Source organism: Sinocyclocheilus anshuiensis, unplaced genomic scaffold (genome assembly GCF_001515605.1).
Source record: "Sinocyclocheilus anshuiensis isolate Anshui unplaced genomic scaffold, SAMN03320099.WGS_v1.1 scaffold603, whole genome shotgun sequence".
NCBI classification, from domain to species: domain Eukaryota; kingdom Metazoa; phylum Chordata; class Actinopteri; order Cypriniformes; family Cyprinidae; genus Sinocyclocheilus; species Sinocyclocheilus anshuiensis.
In genome coordinates, this window is record NW_015551055.1 from 227,693 (window position 1) to 237,554 (window position 9,862).

Below are 9,862 nucleotides of genomic sequence, written 5' to 3' on the forward strand. Positions count from 1 at the left end.
CACCACCACACAACAGACAACGGAACAGCTCTGCGTACCTCTCTGCACACAATACGCCCAACCTGTTCAAAAGGAAGAAGAGATGGAGGGAGGAAGGAGGCTGTCGGGTCGTGGGGAACAATGGACTGTCAGGTGAACGACCGACACAAGTTAATATACATTACAAAAGGCCATCCAGCCGCCTTTGCATTTGAGCTTGGCGTTGCCGACCATGCTGTTATATTCTGAGGCATCTCTGCCCTCTCTATCAAGCTCACACACACACACACACGCTCCTCTTCGCGTGGCAAGGCGAGTGTGTTGGCGGGGAGGGATGTCAAGGGGAAGGGTGTGTATATGCATGTGTGTGTGTGTGTGTAACTCTCCACGTTCATGACATCATCTGTTGTTCTCTCTCTTTCTTAATCACAGTGAGTTATGATACTGTTTGGGTGTCTATCTCAACCACATTTGAGGTTAATTAGGACTCTACTCTAAATTTTAATGACCCACCCATGTAGGTCAGACTGTCCTTATAAGCTCTTGGCTTGTCACTTCGGGTTGAGAAATTTCAAGTAAGCTTTATTTATTGAAAACCTGATCCGCATCTAAGCGCACACATGCATACGGATGCAAATTGACAGTGTTGATGTAGCATTCGTCCTTGATGATTGAATGCGTCATTTTCTATAGCACAACAGTCACTATCCACCGTCGAGGTCTGAAAGGTTTTGGCAAAAGCTTGTTTACAAACCACTTATTTGCTTATTTGATGGAGCGCGTTGATGGGCCAGAGAATAATCCCGCTCTAAATCTATTAATCTTCTCAGCGGCCACGTCTGGGAAGGCAAAACAAACAAAATGGCCAAATCATCCCCAGTTGGGCACTTCCAGCAAATTGGGTCTCCTCCTTTCATTTTTTCCCCAAAAAACATTGTGAACGTTTTGTCTTGATTTGATGTCTTGATCCATTATTTAGATGAATTGTTCACTGATCAATGCGTTGATAATGAATTCTGGGATTTGTTTCAGATAGAAAATATATAAGGACAATAACTCACAATGACAATAATGAAAAAAAGAATCATGTTTGGAATGATTAACATTATGTTCATTCTCTCGGCAGATGTTTCTGTGCTAAAGTGACTTTTCAGCTGAACTCTCCAAATGTACTAGGCCAAGATACGGTTCTGAAATATTGAGCTTGTCATGTGCACTTTTTTTGTGTTAACATGCTTACATTTGACATGTGTTTCATAGAAAGGTCTCTCTCCAGTTTTAAGGCATCAGAACTGGTGAGGTGTCTGTGTTTGGGACTGTGTAGCCTGTGTTTTTGAGAACAGATAGCAGGTTGAAAGGTCAAAGGGCAAAAGATCAAAAACAAACAACAGCTGGCAAATCAGCTGAGCAACAAAAAAAGAAAGAAAGAAAGACATGGAGATAATCTTCATAACCTTGACGTTTTTATCTGAAATTTATTGAATTATCAAAGCAATAAAGAGAAAGGTATAAGAATAAGTAAAACATGACACAAAGCTTGGCTGTCTAATACACTGATTGTCAACCAGGGGTATGACTTTAAAAAAATAATTATTAAATAGTAATTGTTATTAATCACATATTTGTTTGTGTTTTTTCAGTTAATTTAAGGGGAAAAAATGTGTGTAATTTTATAAACTTAGCTTCAGTGTTTATGAAATAACTCTCTCATGCTCACCAAGGCTGCATTTATTTGATCAAAATTACAGTCAAAACAGTGATTTTATGAAAGAATAATGAAAGAAAAAATAATAATTTTAAATGTGATCGCAAAGCTGAATTTCCCGAAGCTGCCATCACAGTTGTACGTGTCAAACTACTGCATGCACAGTTCATTTTCTAGCATCTATAACTTCCTACTCCTCTCATTTACCATTTTTCATCTCAAATGATGGATTTCTTCCATTTAAAGCGCCTCTCCCTTTTTCATTATTCTGCACTGATTTTTGTTTTGTGAGCTCACATGTGAGGTACAGTAGCCCTGTCACATCCCTGCTCTGTTATAATGGTCTTCTTCACCGAAATAATGATCTCATGAGCCAGTGACCACAGAGCATTAAGCATTTCAGAGCTGTCGTACATACTAAGATTAAAAGAGGCAAATGGAAGGAAAATCTATCTCTCAACATTTCAGTCTTACCCCTGAAAGGCTGAGAGAGAGGGGGTCTTTGAGCCCATTAACTATAACATGGAAAAACTGAGGTTGACATGTTGAATAGTGCCAAATCCTGATTCAGTCTGTTTGTTTTCCAGCGGTTTGATTCCTTTTTATTATTTTTTTTTCAGTCTCCCTGGATCTACTTAAAGCAGCACTATGTAACTTTTGGCGCTCTAGCGGTTAATAAACAGAACTGCACACATCCCGCGGAAGAACATTCCAACCGGAGCTACTTCTCTAATTTATGTCTATGGCGATTCACGCAGGTATGTGTTACTCCGCAGCGGTGACGACCCGACCAGGCTACAATAGTCCAAATATAAGTACTTATTATAAGTGTACCGTAGTGATTCGGAATAAGACAAAAACGCGGTTTGGAAGATGAATTCATGATGTACTCGCTCATTATATAAATTTTGCAAATTTTGAACACAGAAAAAGTTACATAGTGCTGCTTTAATGCAGTTTATTGCTCAGTGCCTGCACTGGCTCCCATTGAGTCTAGCTGGAGAGTATCTGAAATAGAAGCGTTTAGCCTAATCAGGTTGAGAAATTGAAAACATTCGGGGGATGTGAAGTGCCAGCTGAAAGTTTGTAACATTCAGTGGACCCACTAATCCACCTCACTCCTCCTTTCTTGCTCTTGTCTACATGGACACAGACACACACACACACACACACACACACACACACACACATTTACTGGTGAATGAGGGTCAATCTGGTGCCAGTGTTGCAGGAAGAGAACCATGAGATTTGAGCCATGAGCCAACACTCACCTCACACCTAATATGCAAACAGACACGTACGCTATTTTTCACAAATGGAATGTGAAACAGTACATATTATGCAGCGTTTCTATTATGATGCACTGATCAAGCCAGCATGCACAGCAGATGAGTTGAACTAACACAATGGATCATTCAAAAAGACCTACCTGAGGAATCATTGTTAATACAAAGAAACCTCAAAAACAGAAAACTACAACTTACATCAACATCTGCGGCTTTTAAGCTACTTCTTTTAAGTGATATTTAGGGTTTAAATCCAACCCAGAGATGACCTTTTTCTTGCTTGTAAGATATGTATCACGTGTCGAATGTTAGTGTTGCCTAACTTTTATGATGTTATTTAATTTAAAGATTGGTTTCAATTGGTTTCAAATAACATTTGGTTTCAATGAGTCAAACAACAGTGGAAGACAGTTGCCTTCTTAAAAAAAAAAAAAAAAACATAATTTGATACACTAGAGGAAGTTAGCAAGGGAAGGGCATAAAAATGTTTTTTTTTTTCATTTAAAAAGTGTAACAAAACAAATAAATAAATCCAAAATATAAAATATACACTTTTATGCAACACTATAAACCTGCAGCTTTAAAGTTTGTGCTTTTTTTAATACTGGTCACGCCGTGATGTATAGATCTTTTGTTGAACTTTGGAACACAAAATGTAAAATGTGCATGAGCTTGCACTTCCAGTCACCTGCATTTTATAGAAGTCAAAGGAATGAAAACTGTAGCGTGACCGCCTTTTTAATCGAAATGGGTAATTGTTATAACAATTACGTAGATGAATTCAAGAAAAGACAAAAAGCTGTGAAATCGTTCACATTTTTAGTCTTTAGAAACATTTGATTTATAATAAAGTAAAAAAGAGAGACAAAAGGCACTCGTGTCATTGAATTGTTTTGGCACTTGTCACTTCTTCCTCTTTTGATTTGGCGAATGGCTCATCTCTTCACCCAGCCAGACTCCATCGCCATTGCTTGGTGAATCGTGGCAGTGAATTACAGCAGATAAACAGTTTGGAAAAGCGGGCTGTGAACGCCCCCCATGTTATTCCCAGACCAGAGCTCACATTACAGTACCGGACCTCTCAGCCAACCATCCTCCACAAGTTTACTCTCCCCTCAACAACTAAAAAGATAACCCAAGTACACTTATTCGGTGTTATTTTAACTGCAGTCTCATTCAGGCCTGATTCTTCCAAATATTGCTGAAAGGAAGGATAACAAATACAGTGGTATTGCTGGGTAAATTCTCTGTGTGCCCACATATTTTAACAATGTCTCATAAAACACTGCCTGCAAGTTATTGTAAAAATGTTTGTCTTCACTCAGTTCCTCTAACTTTGTAATGGATTGGCCTATTTGTGGTGTGCATGAAACTGCTGTGATCTGTGAGACTTTGTTTAACCCATTTGACATCTTTATTGTCTTTGGGAAAAAATGATACATAAAGGTGTTAGAAACTTATGTTAGAGCTTAGTTATAATAGGGCGGCATATGTGATCGTTCACACACACATATACACGTAAACCACCCTGATAATAAACCCCATCAATTCCATTTAGATCTATTTAAAGTGCAAACACTCCCGCCGTCCTTCTTTTCTCTTCTCTCATCCTCCAGTAAGCCAACACCAGCGCTGTGATCCCAGGCTGTGCGGCTCTAAACCAGGAATGACATCACCCACCCCGCCAGCCTCCCTCCACTTTCTCAAACAAAGCCGAGTCCAAACCCAGATCTATAATTACAGTCTTAATCTGTGCGCTGCCAGAGGCAGTATAGAGCTCGGGTTTGGGGCTCGGCCAGCCTCACAAACATGCGCTCCCAGTTTGGGCTGTAAAGGCCAACAAGGATGGAGGATGGTCAGTCTCTGAAACCCACACTGAGGGCCAAGAAGGTGGTTTCATCAGCCTGCATTGGTGACCTGTTCCGAAAAAGTACAGATGCGATTTATTCATCTGCATTTGTTTGTCCAAGAATTTTGATAATCACACAGAATATTTTCACTTTCGTATCACGCAAGCTTATTTGCCATTCAGTGCACATGTAATCACCCAGTTTGGACTGGCATTTATAGCAGTATATATTGGGGGGAGGCTGCCTCAAGACAGGAATGGAAGGCTCTACCAAACATGACTGCAATTATACCCTTTCATTTGTGAGCGCCCTTTCAAATGAAAATTCCCTACAACGCACTGAGGAATTTGCAGTGCTAGTGTTAGTGCTTGTCAATCAGCAAAATTCCAAGGAAAACACCAACGTTGTCAAACAAATATATCACAAAGTTGCTGTACAGTCCCTCCATTTAACAATAAAACACCATTCCAGCTACTGATCTGAACTTCCATAGAGACTAAAACAACATTTAACCTGGAAACCAGCTTTTGGTCTCAGGAGCTCTACATGGACAACCCCTATCGTAATAGTTGGAATCGTATTCGTGGTCCATCTCTAAATGTGTTTTGCAACGTTCTCACCAATTCAAATTCACAAGTTCTCTGATTAGACTGAATAGCCTTATACATAAGGATGAAGCGGTATTTAAATTGTGCTGATCAGTATTATTGCCAATAACCGATAAAAGTCTAAATGGTTTTTTGAACTTTCTATTTATTAAAGCATTCTGGAAAAAAAAACATCACACAAATATACTAAGCAGCACAACCATTTTCAGCTGTGATAATAATAAGAAAGGTTTCTTGAGCACCAAATCAGATTTTAGATCATATTAGAATGATTTCTGAAGGATCATGTGACACTGAAGACTGGAGTAATGATGCTGAAAATTCAGCTTTGCCATCACGGGAATAAATTGCAAATTTTTAAATATATTAAAATAGAAAACGTTTTTTAAATTGTAATAATATTTCACAATATTACTGTTTTTACTGTATTTTGATCAAATGAATGCAGCCTTGGTGAGCATAACAGACCTCTTTGAAAATAACCGACTCCAAACTTTTGGACTATAGTGTAAATACAATATTGATTGATACTAATAATTTTTTTAAAAAGCGTACATGTCGGCATAAAAATTTTACAGATACACTGCGCATCAAGACATACATATTAACACTTAATACAATTCACTCTGCACCAACAGATGCAGACAAACGACAACAGACATGTTCCTCTGGTTTTGTTGTATCAATGTGTTACCTTTTGCCATTGGTCGGTGCTTATTTTCGCCAATAAGAACATGTTGAATTGGCATTTGTTGGGTCTTGGAATGTCTGAGAAGCAACATACTGTAATCTGGTGACCGTCCATGTTGCTCTGCGTCCATTGGTGCAGTGTGAATTGGCCTTAATCTGAAATATAGACTTTTTTTTTTGGTATGAGTTGCAGAATGATCTAAGAAACTGAGAAATGAAACATTTCTGAACAACCACAGATTCTCCACTTACATGTGACCCTGAGGCAGGAAAAGCTTTAGCTCTAACTATTCACTAATTTTCATTTGTCATAATTTCCTTATTATTCCAGTGGCTATAGTCCTAAAAATTAAACTCCATCATTAATAAAAGTAGAAAGGAAAAACCCAGCAAACACAATTCAGTTTTTCTGACCACTACATAGCTTTTGCAGTTCTTATAAAGGTTCATTTCTCCACAGCAAACCTCATGATCGAGTACCATATGAGGGGTTCTTCCAAGGTCTCGCGAGCCAGCAGTGGACAGCACTGTGTTCCGTTGCTTCTTCCAAAGTTCCACGTCTTTCTCAGAATCCTCAGTCCCAGCCAGGCCGTATATTGTGCTGTCATCTGTTGCACGCTAATGAAAAGTCATGGGAGACAGTGGTTGTACATGTGTATGTATTTCTACTTTTAAAGCCATAATTTATATGATGTGTGTTACTGGACATTGCACACCACAAATAAAAGTCACTATACAGTCTGCTAATGTGCCTGCATATAGTATGTCTTATTCATATCTCCAGCATTATAATAAAAATACTGTGGGTTAGATTCCTTAGCTCTTAAACTGACAGGATTGTGTGGTTTGAATATTTACTTTTGACCGTGCATTGTGGGGGATCACATATGCAGTAAAAACTAGCTTATCCATGTTCAGTAGTTCAACAACCGACCAATGAAAACACACTGTTGTCCAAAGCAGAGATTTTTTCAATCAAAATCTTCTTCCTGTCTACTGATGTTGGGCATATTTTAAAAAGGGTCTCAGAATATTTATTTAAATGCACACAATTCATATCGAGGTTGATTCTTATTCTTCCATGTCAAACATCTACACTTTCACCTAGACATCTGATATATTGCCTGTTTGTTGTTCTTTTGAAGCCAATTCTGAAAATCCAAGCCAGGAATTCTGAATTAAGGTCTTTAATGACAAATTTATTGTGGAATAGCTCTTTGATATGGTTTTGAAGTGTTTTCAAGGCTAAAACTGTCAGCTATTAATGCAAGTTTGCTTACAAGGAGCAACTTGAGCCAGGCTGAAAGGAAATGTAGCCTGAGGCAACAACCCCTCACAGTTTATTACACCACTGATACAAATCTGAAGGGCCATATTAAATTCATATTGTCTTTTATAACTGACAGCCATGAGTGGTAGTCAAGCCAGACATTTCTTCATAAGACTACTGAGTGTTTACAGACATGGACATCTTCCAATTTAAGATCAAGCAGCATGAAACAATCAAGAGTTTTAGTGAATCTGCACACCTGTGGCTTGGGAATAAGCATGAAGCTGCAGGTAACCACTGATATTCAGTTCAACAGAAAGTTTGAGAGTGTTAAGGGCCATTCACACCACGATAACTATCACGATAATTCTAACTATAAAGGTTTAATAATCATTCTGATTCTGTGAGATTAAAGAAGTCCACACCAACTGTGATAATGACACAGAATCATTGAAATCACTTAAGTCAAAATAGATTGTGGCAATGAATTATGAATTTTAATTTATTAATTAGTGGCCACACTGTACTCATTTGTTTTTATTTAGTTAAATTAACGAATACAGGGAACTAATTAAGTCGTGGGAACGAATTCCTAAAGGACACTTTACAAATTGATAGACTGGAGTCATGTTGATTGCTTGGGGATTATTGTGATGTTTTTATTTAACTCTCATTCTGATGGCACCCATTCACTGCAAAGGATCCATTGGTGAGAGTCATGTAAAAAAAAAAGATGCCACTACCTTCTGAATGCAGCTTTGCTTTGTGGTTCAGCACAGGTGATAAACAGCTCTAAACACACACATACACCCCATTAGCTTTTCATTAAGGAGTCGCATTTATGTTTCTCATGCTGAAGAAGATTCTCCTGTGCTAGCAAGGCCTCCCAAAGCTCATTTTCTCAGACATTACCAAATACTTATGCTGTCTGTTTCCACAAGGCTCCTTCAGCGTGGTAACTCAAGAATGAAACAATTGGTGCAATTATGTTGTTTTGAGAGTCATATCATTGGTGACGAAGAATGTGAGCCGTGCTTTGGTAAGTGTGTGTGTGTGTCTTTAACAGCATGTTGAGTACACATTTACTCAAGGAGAAGTACTGTAAGCACATGTGAATGTGTGGAAAACAAAAATCCCTCACGAATAAGTCATTAAAATATGTATGTATAAATAGATTAATGACATAATTGAAACTGAATCGAAGAGCGATTCAGTTTGATTTACTACAGCTGTTGACACTCCAACAGTAAAAACATGACATGCAACTTTGTAGTTGATTTCCCCACACCACTGAAACTGTATTTTTTCTCTAAACCCCAGCAAACGTTTTAGCATACTTTTGCTTAAACTAAAAATAAGAGACTATACTTTCAGTCTACTTTTTATGTGCTCATCAGAGATATACCTAAATTTATACTTAGCTATACTCGGCTTATTTTAAGTATACTTGGTTAGACGTTGTGTAGTAAAAAGTGGGCAGTTTAGCATAGAGTATAGCTAGTATATAGTATAGCTAGTAAACTAACAGACTTTCTGTAAGTTCAGTTGTATTAAAGTTATATAGTTGCAATAGAGAAGAAAACTGTTGACGTAAACTAGTTGTGTACTTATATTTTAGGCACACTTAAAAGTATACCTTTATAAACTAACAAGTTGGCCAATTCAGTCCCAAGAAGTATTAAAATAGTACACTTACTATATAATGTATACTTGGGAAAAAATACTTCAACTTATGTTTACTTCTTAAAATGAACTCTAAGTATAATTCTTTTTTTAAGGGAATATACTTTCAAATACAAAAAACCCAACCGCACATATCTACTCTACCCATGTCCGATTTTAGTTTTGTCTGAAGTCTGTGCCCTTATTTTTCCCAATTGGAAATCATTTCTGCCATTTCCCAATAGCTTTGGCTGGAGCATCGGTTCCCGTCCCATTGCTGTTAAAAAACTCTGATAACTAGAAAAGTGCAAAAGAGGCTTCAAGTTCGTCTCTTGAGTTCATATCAGCAGTACAATCTGTGGACAGCTGTACAATAGAGCCTTAACAGAGACAGTGACTTATGAAGCAGCCATCTGACTCCCTGCTGTGAGTGTTTAACTCTTTCACAACTAAACCAGATAAAAGGCCGGACTCTTAGGAGGATGAAACCCCACAAGCACACTCAGAAATGCTTTTCCACACACAGCCTGAGGTGAAAGATTTCATCCATCTTAATGCTTCGTGTTTAGAGGCCTGTCGGGTAACTTGAGGACTGCTGCTCTGGTTGCTCCAGCACAGTTTTTTTGACATTTCCCCATTGTGGCGGCCTCCGCTCGCATCCAAGGCCTTGTCGTCGTTTCAGGAATCTGGAAAACACTATGAGGAATGAGAGGAATTTTGCGCTCTCTTCACTTCGGGTCGTCCTCATGGCTGGGGCCCTTAAGTTTTTCTTTTGTTTTTTGAATGGTGACCAACAATGACAACATCCCATA